Consider the following 21,425-nt stretch of genomic DNA (forward strand, 5'->3'; position numbering starts at 1 on the left):
TATATGGTAATTAAAAAAAGACTTTACCATGTAAAGCAAATATATTATAATAATTAAATGTTTTTTTTTTTTAATGTGTCCTGTCCGGCAGCTTTCGCAAGCAGAATAATTGTCTGAATGCACTGCTGTGTCAGACATATTTGCTTTACCATGAGGGGCTCTATAAACTCTGTATAGGCCCTTCATGTTGGTCAATTTCTTTTTATTCGTATATTTCATTGTATCTTATTTAATACATGTAAAATATTCCAGTTGCCGTGCTGCCCGGAAGGGAGTGATAGATTAGGAAAATGAGTGAAGAAAAGGGGTAGGGAGAGAAATGAAAGAGAAAGAAGGAAAGAGAGAGAGAGAGAGAGAGAGAGAGAGAAAACAAACAAAAAAAAAAACATAAGGACGAACAAACACGAACAAAGGCGGAGACAACAGTGGGACAGAGAGGCTAAGAAAGACAGGAGTAACGTAAAAAGCACATAAGACAAGAAAAAAAAGAAAGAAAAAAAACGCATTTGAAATACAACCAAAAAAGCATAAATACAAAGACACAACCAGAAATAAAGAAAATAAAACAGATATACAGACATACAAAATTGTAGCATGTGCTTGGAAGGGAGCATGTGTGTTCATCTGTTTGGGGGAGGTGTTTGAACATGTATTCGTGTGTTGGCTGCGTGTGAATTTCTCCATGGAATGCACTTGATAGCGAGGGTGGGGGGCCGCAACCACACCCCACAAGAACCAGAGGCCGGCGGAGACAGGCCCAGGAGACCCAAGGCGTCCGCGGCCCCCCATGAGCACGGAAGAGCCAAGGCCCCACGTGCCCATGACATCCGGGTCCCCACCCCAGCAGGAGGAGGAGGGAGGACCCAGGCACAGCCCCCGCAGCCAAAAGGGCACGAGCCCCAGAGAACCATAGGCAACAGGCAGCCGACCCCGCGAGGGTGACAGCCGCTCCCGCATGGGCCAGGGCCCCAGGACCCCAGGCGGCCGGGAGCCGACCGGCCCCCGGCAGAGAGCCCCACCCGCGCCGGAGAGGCCCGAGCCCCCCCCAGGCCACCACCCGGGGAGGAGGGACAGCAACCATGCCAAGGAGGCAGCCGCGGTGTTGGATGCATGTGTTGGTGATTGTGAGTGTATGTGGTGTACGGGATGAGTATGACTGTTGAGAAACTTAAGATGGATTTAAAATTGACGGGGGAAGCGAGGAGGAGCGCTGCTTGCAAACAGCTCTCCTCCCCATCACCCCCCCCCCCCGCCAAGACCCTCAATGTATATGGTGTAAGTAAAATTGAGGGGCGGGCAGCAGTGAAGAGGTAAGTGAGACCACCTAAGCGGCCCCACCCACCAACCTCTGAGTAGTGCCCCCACCCCCCAAGGCCCTGTGTGTATACTGATATGTGGTGACTAAAGTACAATTAAAACAAGGGGAGGCAGAGGGCCGCACAGCACAGCGAGTAAGGCCATGTGGATGGCCCCCTCACCACAGCGTGCGCGGCACATTCCCACCCCGAGATCCTACATGCGTGCGTGGCATGTTATGTGAGTGAGGGGGGAGAGGGGCTGGGATTCATGATACCAGGGGGGAGCTTACTACCCCCTGACAGAAGAGAGCCAGCTAACCAGCTGGCTCATTAGGCACCCCAGCCCCCCACCGCGGCATGGGATGGAGCGGACCCGGGGCCCCCGGCGACAAAGCCCCTAAAATGCACAATGTAGGTGAGGTTGGGATATAGCAATTAAATCAAATTGATAGATCCTCACATATCCTTTGCCAGAACTTCTGAACTGGGGTGCAGTACCATATGGCATGCATGTAGTTCTCCGCAAATTCACCTGAGCAGTGGGTGCATAGGTTTGAGTGGATAAGGCCCATTTGGAACATCCTTTGTCCTGTATAATGAGTTCTATGCAGAGTTTTGTATTGTATAAGCTGTAAGTTTGGGTTTTTAGTCATTTTGAAGGTGTTTAAACATATTTCTTTCCAAAAGTTTTGATCTGAATCGATGGATAGATCTTTCTCCCATTTTGAGATTGGAAGGGAAATTGAGTCATCCATTTTTGACAATAACTTATACATTTTTGACAATAATTTGGGGCTAGAAAGATTACAAAATTCTAGCAGCCATGGAGGTATTTCAAAGTTTAACTGATTAAGATTGAACCTTGCCTGAATAATGGACTTCAGTTGCTGGTACCCAAGAAATTTACTGTTGCTAATTCTGTATTTTGAGACTAGTTCGTCGAATGAAATAAATTTCCTGTTTTGAATATCATGTTCAAGATTTCTAATCCCTTTATCATGCCATAAGGGAAAGTTCAATGTTATCTTTTTTTGGCAAATATCTGGATTGTTCCAAATGGGTGTTAGTTTGCAGGGAATAAGTGGAGACCTAGTAATTTTAAAAAATTCCCACCAGGCTATTAATGAGGTGGTAATACTAAGGCTCTTAAAACATTTATACCGCTTAATAGTAGGACTTATAAAAGGCAAATCAGACAATTTTACTTCTCTGCAGATTGCTTGATCTAAGTCCATCCATGGACTATCTACCGGGCTTGATTTGATCCAATTTGATATATACTGCAGTCTGTTGGCTAAGAAGTAGTGATAGAAACTTGGTAGTTCTAGACCACCATTACCTTTGGCTTTTTGCAGAGTTTTCAAGCTTATCCATGATGGTTTGTTCTTCCATAAAAATGACGAGATGCTTGAGTCTAGTGATTTAAACCAAGCCATAGAGGGTTTATTAGGGATCATTGAGAACAAGTAATTGATTTTAGGTAGGACCATCATTTTAATGATGGCAATTTCTAATTTAAATAAAAGTCAGACTCACACCACAACTCCCGACTGTTTAGCAACATTTAGCTAATTTCACCAACGGATAGCTAATCAAAACGAGTAAATAACTTAAAAGACGTATTTAGTTGTATTTTGTTATCAGGGCTTTAGAGTTTAACTTCAGGTCTGTGAAAGTACAGGACCGCGATGTATGTGCAAGCCCCATAACACACTAACTTAGGCGTTCACGCAACTTATCGCGAAAAACCAGACAGAAATAGACTTGTAAATTTTAAAGAAAAGATATTAACTGATTTTGTTAATATTTAAAGGTATAAAAAACTTTAGCTGCCATTCATAAATGGGCAAAAATTGGCTCACCACATGTACATTTTAAAGGAGGCACCAAAGCTGGTCAATAGTGTTTAAAAGTATAAAATACAAGCAGTTTTACGACCTATACATCTTGAAATTGTCAGGGTCAGCCCCCACTGTGGTCCTTTCGTGCCCCTTCCCTGTTTGACCAGCAGGTGGTGCTGGTCATTCCGTCCTTCACGTCAGTCCTTGTTCTCCCCTGTCTCCTGTCTGGTCTCGTGGCTTAATGTATTTAGCATGTGCTGTCTGTTTGCCCCTCGGTCCATGAGTTCCCTCTTGTCTTGTGTTCGAATCCCACCTCCTCTGTTTTTGTATTTAGCTCCCTGGTGTTTTTCTTTATGCTTAATTATTCCTGGTGTTTGCTTTGTTATTGGTTTTGGTTTTGTTTCTTGTTCCCCTGCCTTTGTTATTGCCTTTGTACCTTCCGTGTGTTGATGTATGCTTCCTTGGTTAGTGTTTAGTTTCCCTGATTTAGTAGTGTCTTTGAGTTAATTGGTTTCACCTGTGTCCTGTTTCCCTAGTCTTTGTTAATCAGCCTCACCTGCCCTGTGTTAGTCATTACCCCGTGTATATTAGTTCCTGCCTTTGTTCTGTTCCCCGCTGGTTCATCGTGTCTAAACTCTTGTTCATCGTGTCGTGTCTGGTTCTCCTTTGAGTGTAGTTTACCTAGTTTGTTAGTTTTCCTTGTGTGTATTTAGTCTAGTTAATTCCTCCCTGTTTTAGTTTTGACCCCTCGTGGTCCTTTGTTTTTGGTTAGTCGTTTGTAGTGTTTATCTGTTTTCTTTAATAAACCCCTTTTCTGTTTCCTGGAGCCGCAAGTGGGTCGTCCACCCTTCTTTTGTGCCTGTGATGCCTCGTTCCCGTTCCCGTGCCGTCCAGAAACATGACAGAAATGTTACGAATTTCATTGCTGGGGTCTTCCCATCTAGTACTTAAACAGCAACAGTCTCCGCTAGTGTTAGAACCTGGTCTTTGATAAACCTCAGGACAGGGCCCCAAGTCTTATGAAAGGTCTTTTAGGACCCTCCAATTCTGGTTGCCGTTAGGGAAATGAGGAAACAGCTTTTGCACATAGTGTCTGCTTTGAAATAAATGAAACATATGTTTCTTTGGCAGGCTATACTTGACTGATAGGATTGTGACTGTTGCAAAGACCCCATCCTCATATAAACTATTAATAGTGTTGAGCCAATGTTTTCTAGCCATTTAAGAAAGGCAGCAAAGGTTTTTTATACCTTTAAACATTAACAAAAACCGCTAATGTCTTTTCTTTAAAATTTTCAAGTCTATTTCTGTCTGGTTTTTCGCGATAAGTTGCGTGAACGCCTGAGTTAGTGTGTTTTGGGGGCTTGGATACACATCGAGGTCCTGACAGAAATAATTATGTCTGCTTTCACAGACCTAAAGTTAAACTCTAAAGCCCATCGGCGTGTGTGTGTGTGCTTGTGCACATGAGCACAAGCACATGGTTCAATGTAACTGTAGCAGCTTATTCCATTTATTCATTGTGCACATACACACATATATGCTATGTCTAGATCTCCTGGGGAAATCAAGAGTGTTTCCCACAAACATTGTTCAGCTTTTGGCCTAACATGGTCCTTACGTGTTTTAAAGCTGCGTGAAGTGGAGTGAGGAGCATTCTGAACATCAAACTATTTTAAGATAAATTGTCTGTAACAGGAAATTTAGTTTCTCAATTTATTTCTTCCATCCATCCATCATCTGCCGCTTGTCCGGGGTTCGGGTCGCGGGGGTACCAGACCTCCCTCTCCCCAGCTAACCCCACCAGCTCCTCGGGGGGGACACCGAGGCGTTCCCAGGCCAGCCGAGAGATATAATCCCTCCAGCGAGTCCTGGGCCTGCCTCGGGGCCTCCTCCCTGTAGGACAGGCACGGAAAACCTCCCCGGGTAGCCGTCCAGGAGGCATCCGCACCAGATGTCCAAACCACCTCAACTGGCTCCTTTCGACGTGAAGAAGCAGCGGTTCTACTCTGAGGCCCTCCCGGATATCCGAACTTCTCACCCTATCCCTAAGGGAGAGCCCAGACACCCTGTGGAGAAACCTCATTTCGGCCGCTTGTATTCGCGATCTCGTTCTTTCGGTCATTACCCATAGCTCATGACCATAGGTGAGGGTAGGGACAAAGATGGACCAATAGATCGAGAGCTTGGCTTTTTGGCTCAGTTCTTTCTTAGCCACGACGGACCGGTTAAGCGCCTGCAGAACTGCAGACGCCGCTCCGATCCGTCTATCCAGCTCCCGATCTCGCCTACCCTCACTCGTGACCCCTCACTTAAACTCCTCCACTTGAGGCAGTACGTCTTCCCCAACCCGAAGAGGGCAAACCACCCGTTTCCGGCTGAGAACCATGGTCTCGGACTTGGAGGTGCTAATCCTCATCCCTGCTGCTTCGCACTCGGCTGCGAACCGCCCCAGTGCCTGCTGGAGATCCCCAGCAGATGAAGCCAGCAGGACGACATCATCTGCAAAAAGCAGCGAGGCAATCCTGAGGTCACCAAACTGGACACCCTCGACGCCTTGGCTGCGCCTAGAAATCCTGTCCATAAATATTATTTATATAAATATAAATAAACAGGACCGATGACAAAGGGCAGCCCTGGCGGAGCCCAACACGCACCTGGAACACGTCCGACTTATTGCCGGCAATGCGGACCAAGCTTCTGCTCCGTTCGTACAGGGACCGGATTGCCCACAACAGTGGACCCCGAACCCCATACTCTCGAAGCACCCCCCACAGAGCACCTCGGGGAACCCGGTCGTAAGCCTTTTCCAAATCCACAAAACACATGTCCCCCTATACTGGATAGGCAAACTCCCAGGCCCCCTCCAGTACCCTTGCAAGGGTATAAAGCTGGTCCAGCGTTCCACGACCAGGACGAAAACCACATTGTTCCTCCTGAATCCGAGATTCGACTATCGATCTCACCCTCCTCTCCAGTACCCTGGAATAGACCTTCCCAGGGAGGCTGAGAAGTGTGATCCCCCTATAGTTGGAACACACCCTCCAGTCCCCTTTCTTAAATAAGGGAACCACCACCCCGGTCTGCCAATCCAGCGGCACTGTCCCTGACCTCCACGCACTGTTGAGAAGGCGTGTCAGCCACGACAGCCCCACAACATCTAGAGCCTTCAGGTACTCCGGGCGGATCTCGTCCACCCCCGGGGCCCGGCCACCACGGAGATGTTTAACCGCCGCGGCCACCTCAGCCTCAGTGATGAGCAAGCCCCCCCCAGCACCCTCGGACTCTGTGCCCTCAGATGTCTCAAAGGCAGTATGCGTAGATGTATCTGAGGCAGGGTTGAGGAGGTCCTCAAAGTATTCCTTCCACCTCAGGATGATGTCCCCAGGTGAGGTCAACAGCCCCCCCCCCCCACTATAAATAGTAGGAACCAGGAGCTGCTTCCCCCTCCTGATACTCCGTATGGTTTGCCAGAACCTTTTTGAGGCCGACCGAAAGTCACTTTCCATGGCCTCACCGAACTCCTCCCACGCCCGGGTTTTTGCTTCTGCGACCGCCCGAGCCGCGTTCCGCCTAGCTCGCCGGTACCCATCAGCTGCCTCCGGAGACCCCCGGGCTAATAATTCCCGGTAAGCCTCCTTCTTCAGCTTCACGGCCCCCCTCACCTCTGGTGTCCACCATCGGGTACGGGGGTTACCGCCACGACAGGCACCGACCACCCTGCAGCCACAGCTCCGTACGGCCGCTTCCACAATGGAGGTCCGGAACCGTGTCCATTCGGACTCAATGTCCCCTACCTCCCCCGGCATGCAGTCGGAATTCTGCCGGAGGCACGAGTTAAAGCTCCAGGGAACAGGAGCCTCTGCTAGACGTTCCCAGCAGACCCTCACTATGCGCTTGGGCCTACCAGGTCTGACCGGCTTCCTCCCCCGCCACCTGAGCCAACTCATCACCAGGTGGTGATCAGTTGACAGCTCTGCCCCTCTCCTTACCCGAGTGTCCATGACAGAGGGCCGCAGATCAGTTGATATGATTATAAAATCGATCATCGACCTGTAGCCCCGGGCATGTTCGTACCATGTCCACTTATGGACACCCTTATGCTCGAACATGGTGTTCGTTATGGACAAACCATGCATTGCACAGAAGTCCAATGACAGAACACCACTCGGATTCAGATCAGGGAGGCCGTTCCTCCCAATCACCCCCTTCCAGGTCACACTGTCATTGCCCACGTGAGCGTTGAAGTCCCCCAGCAAAACGATGGAATCCCCCCGCGGCACGCCAAATAGCATACCGCTAAGGGAATCCAAGAAGGCCGGGTACTCCGAACTGACATTCGGCGCATAAGCGCAGATGACAGTTAGAGACCTATCCCCGACCCGAAGACGCAGGGAAACAGCCCTCTCGTTCACCAGGGTAAACTCCGATGTTAATGCACCGAGCTGTGGGGCCACCAATAGCCCCACCCCAGCCCGGCGTCGCTCACCCGCCGCAACTCCAGAGTAAAAGAGTGTCCAGCCCCTCTCCAGGAGATTGGTTCCAGAACCCAAGCTATGCGTTGAGGTGAGCCCGACTATATCTAGTCGATACCTCTCAACCTCACGCACAAGCTCAGGCTCCTTCCCCACCAGAGAGGTGACATTCCATGTCCCGAAAGCCAGTTTTGTCAGCCGGGGATCGGACTGCCAGGGCCTCCCTTGGCCGCCACCCGATCCACAATGCACCGAACCCCTGACATTCCCCTTGCGGGTGGTGGGCCCACCTGGGGACAGTCCCGCGTGCCACTTTCGGGCTGAGCCCGGCCGGGCCCCACGGGCCAAGGCCCGGCCACCAGGCGCTCGCCAACGGGCCCCTCCCCCAGGCCTGGCTCCAGGGTGAGGCCCCGGTGACCCTAGTCCGGGCGAGGGAAACGGGACTTTGATCTTTAACTTTTTCATGGGTTCTTTCGGATTGCTCTTTGTCTGGCCCCTCCCCTGGGACCTTTTTGCCTTGGGAGACCCTACCAGGGGCTATTGCCCCCGACAACCTAGCCCCCAGGTTCACGGAGGCACGCAAACCCCTCCACCACGATAAGGTGGCAATCCAAGGAGGAGTCAATTTATTTCTTATATATTATTTTGTTAATTATTGAGTTCAAAGTTTTGTAGTAAATGGTGATATTGTCATCAATTTGGTGATAATGTGAGCCAAACATTTCTCGAAAATGACATTTGCATAAGTAAAACATTCTGAAATTATATTTCTATTTTATTCTGCTGCTGCTTACATGTTTACATCTGTCTCTCTCTCTCTCTCTCTCTCACTCTCTCCAGGACAGTGAAAGTAGGACTATTTACCCTTGTTTATGTAGCTGTAGGATGGCCATAATATAGTTTCAATCCGATATCGATGTAATGCTTGTCTGTGATGATTGGTTAACATATTGATTGGTGTATTAATATAGCCGGAGAGTAATAAAACCCATTGCAATCAAGTATACAGTGCCTTATAAAAGTATTCAGTTATCATAATTTTACTCAATTACAAAGGATAGTTAAACGTTTTCCAAATGAGCATTTTATTGCATTTCCAAAGGCACTGTAAGTTATTTCTGTGCCAACATTAAAATTAAATAAACTTATGATTTAATGTCGATATGAGATAACAAATTATTCACAAATGATATAGAGGTGCCACTCATTTCCACAAACAGTTTACTCATCACAATTGGGTGCCACTGTGCTTTTTAATGAAAAGCTGATAAAACTTAAAATGTGGTTCGGTCATGTGTGTAGTCTGTGTGTAGACAAGGAAACAAAGGCATAGTAGCTGTTATTTTTTTATTCCAAAGTCATCCAATTTGCTATTTTCCTTACATACCCACCCATTCACACACCCAAGTCTTCCGCAAGGTGTTTGCAGAACTCGCTGCAGAACCCAGGCTGTGTGTCCTCGCTAAAGAATCCCTGAAGTTCCCCTCGTCTTCCATGCCCAATGTAGCCCAATGTAGCCTATGGGACAATAAATAATAAGCAAGCATACTTAGTATCAAAACAGAGCAACAATGTTTTTCATTGCATACTTTCAAGAAAATATTCAGGACCTGACACACAAATTGTTCTGGTGACTTTTTTTTGCAACCACTGACTTCAGCAACAATCGTCAACATTCTTACACAGTATGCATACCTGGTAAGCTGTTCTTATAAGTCTCTAGACAGTGCTGGCAGCATTCCAGGCGATACAATCGTCGGAATTGTGCTTGATAGGCCGCACTGTACAGTTTCCATGGGACTACACCTGTAGGTTTCAAATTTAAGAATGATTAATTAGAGTAAAATCCCTTGTTAATGGGAATACAAACATCCCAACTCAAAGGGTATCCAAATATCATAATATGTTTTATACTTACTGTCAAGCCACTGAAAATGCGCTCGGGCACGGAAGGTTTCCCTTCCGACTAAGTCCCAAAAAAAGGTGACAAACAAGTGACAGCTTTAAAAAAGCTTTGTCACCCTCGAACAGGACTACTTCTAAAAGGATATCCTCCAGGACGTCGAGGGGGATCTGTGAAAGAAATCATACAAGCACGCAAATATTATTTTACAATAGTTCTGTAATATAACAAAAACAGACAAAAATAGCATGACTTCTACATTCCAACTCCAACTGCTTAAAATGAAGCTCATTGTTTTCACATTTTTGTAGGGTACAGCACAGTAAGCACAGAGAAAAAAAGAGAAAAACAGCAGGTTCAGCTGTAAGATCAGCTACATAAATACCTGTTCAATGGAGATGGAACCCATTCCTCCTCCTCTACCATCTGTGCTTTCAACACGTTGAATTCTCCTAAAAGAAATTATATTGTCACAACTATTGTAAAACTATGACATATTGTAATGGTATCACACAGAGTTGACTCCACCTGAGGGCACAGGTGTAAAACAATTTGATCACGTTGGGCACCAGACCTGGAAAAAGGCAGTCATGATACTACCAGTTTGTCAGACTGAAAGGCTTATATGCATATGGGTCAGAACAATGCATCAGAGTGATAAATATTACAGCATCAACTTTGTAAGGTGTATCAATCCCCACTAGGGTTGTAACAGTTTACCGGTATGGCGGTTTATTGTGATATTGACATGTACGATTATCATATCATGCACATTTGCCTATCCGCGGTTTGGAAAAAAAAAAAGAAACCAAATCTCACCTGCGCTGCTGTGTATATGCAACTTCTTTCCGCTTTACTGCTTAGACTCCACCCATAAATGCACAGCGGCGAAAATGTCCGATAGTGGCTGCAAATTCTAATCTCTATTTCCCGCCGAAAAAAAAATTTAAATCTGCAGTATGGGAATATTTTGGGTATCCGAAAAATGATCGTGGGGTGGATATAAAGTTTGCAAGAAATGTGGACGAAGAGTGGCCGCAAAAGGAGGAAATATGTCGAACATGTTCTCCCATATTCGCGAACACCATCCCTCCGTGAAGATAAAGGTAAGTTCCATTTATAACTTAAAGCCGTATTATTTCTGTGATGCAGAGGGAATCCCGGAATCCAGTCATGTAATTGGAGTCAATTACAGTATAATTCAGATGCCACGTAAAATGTCCGATTTGATAGATAGATGGATGAATAAATCAAAATATAGCTGTGCAGCAAATTAAATCGCGATGTGCGTCTGTGAATATACAGCGCAAAAAGGCTGCCGCTTGCTCACTAACCAACTACAGTACCCCCCCCCACAGCGGCACAGATGATTATTTTGTCCTCCAGGTTCGTGTGCCGCCCCCCATAGAATCCCTCCCGGCGCCCTCCCAACTTCATCCCTTATCGTCTCCGCTCGCCCATCCTCTAGAAAACCGCTTTATTTAGATTATTTTTGTTTTCCTCCAAGTTCGTGTGCCGCCCCCCACGTGACATGAAAAAGTGCCGCCCCGGGCGGCTGCCCCGTTCGCCCATGCCTAAAACCTCCACTGCATGATGGTCATGGTTTTTAAAGCGTCTGCTGTCTCACTCACTATGTGAAGACGTGAACACATGAACATATCCAGAGCTACTCTCAAGAGAACACTTAATGATCATTTTATAATTTTATTTAAAAGAATAATCATCAAATACACTAACTGAAAACTCATAGGTGTTTAGTACAAGTGGACACATTCTCTCACCTCAGCGGTCAAGATTGAGCCCTGAAAATCTCAACATGCTTACATTTCTTCAACATAACCTGACCTGAAAAAAAGCAAAGAAATGCATGCAGCTATGATAATCTCAGGAAAATATTAACAAACATGACCCTGCACATATTGCTCTCCCATATATGCTGTTAAAGAGGAAGGACAGTTTGATTTATTCTTGTCTAATATAAAGAGAAATAACTTATTCCTTATTTTGTTCAAATGGGAGATGCGCAGCTTTATTTTATTTATTTCTCCCCCAAAAGTTAGACTCATACTGTCATGGGACGGCAGAGAAGCGAGCTGGGAAGCAGGCGAGGCAAGACCAAACTGCAGGCAAACGCGGTTTATTGGGGTGGACAGGACCAAAACACCAACAAACATTAATGACGGATCTGGGGAAGACTGACTCAGACGCGGACTAAATACAGAAGACAAGCCGACATAACAAGGAACAGCTGGGCACGATCGGGAAAGCACACGTGGATAATGAGGGGGCGTGGCACACATCGGGATCGAACGGAACGGATCGTGACAGAACCCCCCCCCAAAGGCGCGCACACCGGGCGCGCCCGAGAGGAGGCGACGGACGAGACCGGGGAACAGGACCTGAAAGACAAAAAGCAAGACCATCAACCAAAAACAGGGAACAGAACCGAGACAGAGAACAGGAACAAGGACCAACAGAAGGACAGGACCCGACAAAGAACAGGAAACGCGGACAGGCAGACAGAGAAAGGAGACACAGAGGGGACAGAAAACGGAGGAACAACAGGGCGAGGAGTGAACACAGGAGACACCGAGGGACGAGGAGCAAAGACAGGAGGGACAAAGGGACCAGAAGGGAACGGAGGAGACACAGAGGGACGAGGAGCAGAAACAGGCGGGACGGAGGGAAAGGGAGGAGGAAGCAGGGGAGCCCAAGGGAACCCAGGCGGGCGAGGGAAGGCTGCCGCAGGGGCCGCAGGCGGAAGGGAGGCCGGAGCAGGAGGGGACCACACAGGGGACAAGGAGACAGACGGAGGGACCGACAAAGGAAACGAGGAGGGAACAGGAGGGAACACCGGCGCAGGCAGGCAGAAGGGGGAAGCCGCAGCAGGCGGAGGCGCAGCCGGTGCCAGGGAAGGCGCCGTCCGACGCCCAGCCGAAGCGGGGGGGCCCGGAGGCGGCCGACGAGGTGCCGACGGAGGGACCGCAGGCGGGCGACGAGGCACCGGAGGGGGACCCGGAGGCGACAGCCGAGCCGGAGCCGCAGGCAGCCACCGAGCCACGGCCAGGGGGCGCACGGGCGAGCCAGGGGGCAGGGAGGGCGGGACCTGGACCCGACGTTTGTGTCCCCTCCCTTTACTGGACACGGACAGGCGGGCCCGTCGGGCGTCTCCTCTCAGGGGCACCGGTGTAGGAGACCGGTGCCCACCTGGGTCGGGGGGACCCAGCAATTGGATCCCCGAGGGGTCCCACTCAAGCTCCTCCAAGTTCGTCACTGGAGGAGGAGGTATAAGGATGTCACAGTCCGGGACCTCCTCGGGGACAGGAGTCACTGGTTCTGGAGGGGCAGACGGAGCCGCGGGCGGGGCCGTGGGCATAGCAGGGACAGGCAGGACAGGCGAGTCAGGCAGGACAGGCGAGCAGGGCTGGCCGGGCAGGACAGGCGAGCAGCCCGCAGGGGCCGCCGCGAGCAGAGCAGCGGCGGCAGCAGCAGGGGGCGCCGCGAGCGTGGCGGAATCCGTGGGCGTGCAGCCAGCAGGGGGCGCCTCTGCGGGCACCTCGGGCAGGCGGCCAGCTGCAGGCCGAGCGGCGACGGCAGTCGAGGGTGTGGCTGCAGTGCCGACAGGCGAGACGGGCAGGGCTGGCGAGCAGGGCAGGACGGGCAGGTCAGGAGCCGGCAGGACAGGCGAAACCAACAGTTCAGGAGCCGGCAGGACAGGCGAAACCAACAGTTCAGGAGCCGGCAGGACAGGCGAAACCGGCAGTTCAGGAGCCGGCAGGACAGGCGAAACCGGCAGTTCAGGAGCCGGCAGGACAGGCGAAACAGGCAGTTCAGGAACCGGCAGGACGGGCGCCGCCATCACGCGGCCAGCAGGGGGCGCCGCAGTGGGCGCCGCCATCACGCGGCCAGCAGGGGGCGCCGCAGCGGCCGCCTCGGGCATTGCCCTAGGCAGAGCAGGCAGGACAGGCGGGTCAGGCAGGACAGGCAGGACAGGCGGGTCCGCTGGCAAAGCGGCGGAAGCTGCAGCAGGCGGTGCCGCGGGCAGAGCGGCGGCAGCTGCAGCAGGCAGGACAAGCGGGTCAGGCAGGACAGGCGGGTCCGCTGGTAAAGCGGCGGAAGCTGCAGCAGGCTGTGCCGCGGGCAGAGTGGCGGCAGCTGCAGCAGGCGGTGCCGCGGGCAGAGCGGCGGCATCAGCCGGCAGCGGTGCCGCGGGCAGATCGGCGGCGGCAGCAGCAGGCGGTGCCGCGGGCAGATCGGCGGCGGCAGCAGCAGGCGGTGCCGCGGGCAGATCGGCGGCGGCAGCAGCAGGCGGTGCCGCGGGCAGATCGGCGGCGGCAGCAGCAGGCGGTGCCGCAGGCAAGTCCAAAATAGGCGCCAGAATCGGTGCCGGGCGTGCAGGTGCTGCCCCTTTAAGAGCCTTGGGGATCCGGGGAATCGCCTCCCAGACGGCCCTGGCCCCTTTAAGGGCTAGCCGTGTTCCCCGGAAGGGGGAAGCTGCCCGCGAAGGTACCTCCAGACAGGCAGCGACAGTGACTTCCGGGGTGACGGCATGCGAAGCAGGAGAGAGAGAGCACGCCCTCAGGAAGATCGCCGGCTCTTCTCCCAGGTGTTGTTCTCTCCTCTTCTTTTTCCTCCGCTTGTGGCTGGTCGGTTGAGGCGGGGCGGCCGTGGAGCCAGCGAGTGGCTGGAGCCGCCTCTCCGTTATCCTCTCGACCAGCTGTCGGAGGTTTTCACGTACCTCGTGAAGGGGGTACGCGTTTCCCGGTGGGGGTGCCTCACTCAGGAGGTCCCCGCTCCGGCTGGCTAGGTCCCGAGCAACGGGGTCTTCCTGGACCTCGGGTTGGGACAGCCAGTATATCACCTCTTGCAGCAAGCCGATCCGTTGGTTCTCGGCTTGCTGCGGTGAATTGCTGTAGAGATCCGTCATTCTGTCATGGGACGGCAGGGAAGCGAGCCAGGAAGCAGGCGAGGCAAGACCAAACTGCAGGCAAACGCGGTTTATTGGGGTGGACAGGACCAAAACACCAACAAACATTAATGACGGATCTGGGGAAGACTGACTCAGACGCGGACTAAATACAGAAGACAAGCCGACATAACAAGGAACAGCTGGGCACGATCGGGAAAGCACACGTGGATAATGAGGGGGCGTGGCACACATCGGGTTCGAACGGAACGGATCGTGACACATACTTTTTTAATTTTCATTAAAAAAAGTTTGTTACAATAAACCATGTTCAACCAAAAACCATATCTCTTTTTATTCATTTAAGGGTCATTGTAGCTGATGATTATACTAATAATAATGATAGTTTAATACCGTATACCACGAAACCGTGATATTTTCTGAGACGATTATCATACCGTGAAAATCTCATACCGTTACAACCCTAATCTCCACCTTCAGATCAGATCACTAAAACCAATTAATCTGACTCCATTAAATTATGCTGCTGTTTGTAATAGGGTCAGTGGTGGCCTAATGGTTAGGGAAGTGCACTTGTAATCGAAAGGTGCCACTGAAGTACCCTGAGCAAGGTACCACCCCCAAGCACTGCTCTCCTCTGCAATGTCATGGTGTCACATATAGGTTAAATGCAGAGTACACATTTTGTTGTTGTGCACTGTGTGCTGTGGTGTGTCAATGACAACTAATCACTTCACTTATATGCCATGCACTACGAGGCATCACAGAAAATATTTAAAAAGTATGACACAAAAGGAATTGTATTACTGATTAATGAATAGTTTGTTTCCAAGTTTTAAATAATATAATAACCGATACATTAGATGTTAAAAGTTATAACACCCATAAACAATGACAACTGTATTACATGAAATGGTTGCCAATTGTTAAATGGCTTCCAATTAAACCAAACAAATGTAACATGTTATCAAAAATTAAGCTTATCAGGTACTATAGATAATTATTTTAAATGGGACCAGATGCACACAGAGGTACCCTAAGGCAGATTCAGCTATACCGTCATACCTCGCAGGTTCCTCAATCTCATTACACTCGCTGGCCTCTCTTGGCACATAACAGCTCGTTGTCCTAAGAGGCAGTATTGGCTACGTGTCAGGAGCAGTCTGAACGTATATTAAACAGCTTCATTTCAGTAGCTAGGTGTATATACCTTGCAGGTGACATGTTTTCCAAAAAACAAAAGACACCACCATCTCCGAAGCTGCGGGATGTCATGCTAACAGACGGAAGACAAAGTTGAGAATGCAGTTTAAATTCTTACTAGACAAATACCCCTACGAAAGTCAGAATTTGGGTTATTACCTGTTTGAAGTCAAATGGCCAGCCCAGTGCCATGTATAATGCGTACTGAAATATACAATTAAGAATATCAAAAATACTAGTGTGTGTGACTGATATTGACCATTCAGAATTTTTGACTGAAGTATACATAACTGGACTATCTACATCGCAAAATGCTTCATTTACACACAAAGCTTGTGCCAACAGAACACCCCATAATCTTTTAAATTATAACTTGCCATTATCATGAAAACACCACAGTCATCAACCTCCATCTGGGCTGGAATGTCCTATCCAATAAATCATTTTAAGAATGGTTAACATACCACCACTTAACAAGGAATAAAGAAAGAAAAACATGGGTGTATGTACCTTATTTTTGATGATCTTCCAGTGCCCTGGGATTAGCCGTGTTGCAATTGAGCTTTAAAAGATGAAATGGTGAAGATGAAACATTCAGATATCTTGTATCATACTGCAGGCCACTCTATAGGCAGAGTGCTATGTTGCACAACTTGCATTGAACATCAGCATAACACACAACCACCACCCATTCCTGAAGCCATGGACAACAGCCATATATTTGAAGGTCAAACAAAAATAGACAAATTTGCCAATAATATTTGCATCAATGATACTTTGAAGGGCAGCTGTCTATGACTTTTATAACATGCAGAAAAAGAACATGTGGGACATCATGCAGAACACAAATACCAACCTTCAGAACTGCATTCCATGAGGAACATTGAACAGTTCCTATTACGAGTGTAAAAATTAAACCTGGAAATGGTTAAATATTGTTTGTTCCCATAACCATTAGGGTTAGCTGAATCCAGCTGATAAATCCTGAAATGTTTTGGCATCAGGACCTGTAAAGTACATAATGTGAACTGTTGATGGTAACGTTTGCGAATCTGTGCATTTGATCCATAAATGGCTCACTTTACAAAGTATCACAATCCACACTAGCAGGATGGACAAGGGAAATCACCACCAACAGCAGACACCATACTTACATATAGGGTGAATCACATAAAACAGCTCTGTCCAGAAGCAGAAGATGTGTGTTTGTGTGAAACATACCCTTGTCATTCAGTCTGACTGCAGCATCAAAAGCTCACATGCCGTCCTGTAACTTCCTGCATTACGTTTTGTAACTTTGTTTGAATACTTTCAACTAATTCTGACTTGCAACTGCATCACTAATATTAATGCATGAATAAAGTGAGAATATTTGCAGGAACTTGTTTATTATTACAAGACAAATGTTACTTTTGAAGAATATTTGGCTACACTTAAGATGCAACATGAAATTGATCATTTAAAAATTATTTGATGTTCCAATAGCGATAAAGAAAATGATTTGACAAATATACTGAAAGACTTACGCAGAGGACCCAGTGCCCAGGTTTCCACACAGGAAATAGGAGGCAGTCTTTGGATGCAGCATCATCCTATATGTGATAGAAAATAAATATAAATGTACTTTTTACTTTTCCCAGGGCCATATTTTTGGTGTTATACGCTCCTGTTACACAATTATTAAAGTTGCTGTGACTGCACCCAGATTCGGCATATCCCAGTGTAAGGTGCCGCAATATGACAACGCTCCATTTGTCAGTCATGTCCTTGTTATGAATATAGGCAGGACATCAAATCAACTGCTTATTTCTATACTAAAGTAAAACAGAGAAATTCAACCATAGGTACCGATCCAAAAATTAATAAAGGGGAAAAAGGCCATTTTAAGTTTAATAACATTAATATTTTTATTCATGAACATGCATAACAGGGTGAAGGGCACAGATGTAGGGAAAAAAAAACATTACTGGCAGAGCTAGAAACGGGTCTTGCTGATGAGGTGGACGCCAAGTGGCGACAACATAGGCGTCTACTGCATGGACATCCTTTCCCTGATAACACAAATTTATTAAGTCATTTCAAAACAAAAAGCTTAAAATTAACTGATGCAAACTTTTAAGGATAGATCATTCTTATTTAGTTTAATGCTACTACATAGCTTCTCACAGACCTTCTCCCTGGCAATTTTGCAGATTAGCTCAAAGCAACAATTTGCAATCTGTAATACCAGAGAAAAAACAAGTTGTAAACATTCAATTGACTCAGTGTAAAATCCATTTAGAAACACATAGAATTATAATTTCTGTACTAACACTTGCTTCCAACTGTTCCTTTAATCCCAAGGTTAGGAAGTCCCATCTTGATAAAACAGTGATGCCTACTTTTCCCCATCAACTCAGTAGCTGGTTTTGTGCGATCCAGCACATTATCAAGCTAAAAAAAAAAGAAGAGGAGATTTGGACACTTCCAATCAGAAGTTCATGAGATACCTCAACTGACATTTAAACTAAATTATAAGGATCCCATGACATCTTCTGTATGAACAAGTGGCTAATGCATGTGTAGCACTTGGAGAACATCTAATGATGGATGATCATGAAAACATGTAGGTGCCAACAAGTTAGGACCAACACATTTACCACCTTGGAAATTTGCGACTAAGAGAGCCCATGCGGCAATCAATCAAATGAGTCAATCAATATATAAACAAACAAACAGATACGGAGGAACAAAACATAAAACATGCACCTTGAGCTGGTGCTGCTGTTGTTGTTTGTGCTTGTTCGGCTGGTGCTTCAGCTGGTGCTGCAAAAAAGCACATTTTAAACCAAATGATTTAGAATGAGTTAATCGGTTGTACTGCATGCATTTCTCATCAACGCTATGCTGTCTAGCATTTCTGACAGATTTGTAAGTTATAGCTTTATGATCTTTCAAATTGCAAAATAAACATGAGGAATCACCTACAATTAAAAGACAAATATAACTTCACGGCACCGGACAGCAAAATTACATAAACATGACATAAACATGACATTACCACTAATAATTTAGAATGAGGGTGGAATACATACCCAAAACTGTCTGACCATTGGAATTTAACTGTATGTCCACTCCTTTGCCCAATCTCTTCTTCATGCTTTCTATAGTTCTTGAATTTCTAGCATTGTTGTAGTGATACAAAATATTTCGCATCAAAAAGACATGCGATGAGGGAGTCATCATGTCGAGAAAATGATTGTTTTGCTTCATTTCTTGTTGAAGTCTCGTTACCAGGTCCATCCGTGAGCCTTTGGGGTCTATGCCACACTGTCGGCACAGAGCACGCACAGCTTCCATCTATAATGAACATTAGTATAGTTGGTCTAGCGTGGTTCAAAAACACACATCTTTGGCAAAACTGACAAAAATTGACTTAAGTTCAGTACCTTGAGCTTAAGAAGTTCATCAGTCAGTCGGTCCTCTGTGAGGTTAAACTCAGATTCCTCCTTTGCACTACAAGCAGAATACACTTTTTTGTATTCAGTGTTGAGTACAACATCCTTATCTCTTGTGTGAGGACCAATCCACGGAGCCCAACTATGGTAACTGGGATGGACGACAAATGGGTTTGACTTGTTGCCTTTAAATGATGTTAGAAAATATTATTAACATAACAGTACATTATTCCACGATAAACAAAGTAAATGCTAGAATACTGTCATCCCACCTAGAACATTGTGTGGACTGTACTTACTTGGGACCAACCCACGGCTGATCGTTTCAAGGGAAACCATCTCCCAGAAATTTTCAACACTTACCTTTCCATCAAAAGTCTGAGATGGTTCCTCAATGCTGCTCACTAAGGAAAGCAAGACTTAAGTAAGCATGTTCCAAACAGTCATAGCTGGATATGTGGTGCTTGAAACAATGTAAGACTAAGAAAATGAATAAATGTGTTCACTTACCAGGCATGCTAAAAACGCCCTTCTTATGAAGGTCCATCACAACAGATACTGGATGATAACCACACGATACACAAGCATATGTGTAACCGAGGTCTGACAGTGCTTCAAAGCTTAAATAAGCCTGCAGGACCCTTTCCCTGGATGGATAGGTTTTACCAGAGGTCTTCTCCAACACATCCATGGCACTCCCTACTGCCTGATGAGTCTGTGAAATTGATGTATGACAATTTATTATTTTGATAAAGTATTCGTAATTGTTTTAAATGATTAAAACAACAGAACATGGTTCCTACCTGAAGTGTATTGCGTAGAAAATGGCACATGTATATGGACAGAAGTGTGTGGTCATCGAAATTGTGGACACCATCAGTCCACTCCTGGTATCGATATGCCATACCACACCTGTAGCACCATTTTCTGTACACTGAAATTCCTAATGGACACAAGCACCAGTAAATGTTACACATTTATCTTTCACCATTTTACACTGTGACATGTCTCTATACTTTGCACAGTACTAAAAGCCAGTGTATGAAATTATCTCAGTAAGCATACAAGGTGAATTGCTGGGAAGGAGGCTAAGCTGCTGAGCATGCCTTTAATTAGTGACTGGGCTGACACCTGGCAGATGAAATTTAACATAGACAAATGTAAGGTACTCCATGTAGGGAGCAGAAATATAAAGTACAGGTATTTTATGGGACCTACTGAAATAAAGGTAGCTGATTATGAGAAAGACCTTGGTGTGTATGTTGATGCTTCCATGTCTCATTCTCGCCAGTGCGGGGAAGCAATAAAAAAGGCCAATAGGATGTTGGGGTATATCTCCAGGTGTGTGGAGTTTAAGTCAAGGGAGGTAATGCTAAGATTATACAATTCCTTGGTGAGACCTCACCTAGAATATTGTGTACAGGTTTGGTTACCATATCTTAAAAAGGACATAGCGGCCTTAGAAAAGGTGCAGCGTAGGGCCACAAGAATGATTCCTGGTCTTAGAGGAATGTCATACGAGGAAAGGTTATTTGAGCTAAATCTGTTCAGCCTCAAGCAAAGAAGACTGAGGGGGGACATGATCCAGGTGTATAAGATTCTAACAGGTTTGGATGCTGTTCAACCGAATAGTTACTTCAGCATTAGTTCAAATACAAGAACTCGTGGCCCTACAGTAGGTGGAAATTAGCGGGAGAACATTTCAAACTGGATTTAAAAGGAAGCACTTCTTTACACAGCGTGTAGTCAGAGTATGGAATAGTCTTCCTGATAACGTAGTGCAAGCTGAATCCTTGGGTTCCTTTATATCAGAGCTAGATAAGATTTTAACAACTCTGAGCTATTAGTTAAGTTCTCCCCAAGCGAGCTTGATGGGCCGAATGGCCTCCTCTCGTTTGTATAGTTCTTATGTTCTTATGTTCTTATGAGGGCACTGCGATGGCCTGGCCTTCTTTCTCCTAGATGGACAGATCTACTCCTCCCGGGACATGATAGTCCAGTGGTCCAGAACCTTGCCTGCAGCATCCTGAAGGCCATATCAAGGGGAACAAAGGACACCACAAGAAGTCATTCATTCTGCATAATTGGCACAGCTGATTAAAGGTAAATAGCTGCCTGCCTGCAATGTCCAGGCCTCCTGGAGCAAAGACCTCGTAGATCTTAACAGAACGACACCGCACACACCCTCCTTCTCCTAGCTTCCCTTTCAGTCTTCTTCTCCTGTGTCACCATGCAGGAAGTCATTACATTCATGGATAGAGAACAGGAACGTTTTCAATCTTGTCAACCGTAAAAACAACCTAGGGCTTTGGGGTACTGCTATTAGTCAGTCCCTGTGATG

At 47.1% G+C, this 21,425-nt stretch overlaps 1 long non-coding RNA gene across 1 annotated transcript; it reads right to left on the bottom strand.

Moving 5' to 3' along the window:
* Positions 1–17,950: 17,950 nt before the first annotated feature.
* Positions 17,951–18,808, bottom strand: LOC140578163 (uncharacterized). Its single transcript, XR_011982212.1, has 3 exons — positions 18,722–18,808; positions 18,396–18,452; positions 17,951–18,080 (listed from the first exon to the last, which is right to left on the bottom strand). It is a non-coding gene; the product is annotated as an uncharacterized lncRNA (long non-coding RNA).
* Between the last annotated feature and the right edge of the window lie 2,617 nt (positions 18,809–21,425).

The sequence above is a fragment of the Paramormyrops kingsleyae genome, chromosome 13, assembly GCF_048594095.1.
Source record: "Paramormyrops kingsleyae isolate MSU_618 chromosome 13, PKINGS_0.4, whole genome shotgun sequence".
NCBI classification, from domain to species: domain Eukaryota; kingdom Metazoa; phylum Chordata; class Actinopteri; order Osteoglossiformes; family Mormyridae; genus Paramormyrops; species Paramormyrops kingsleyae.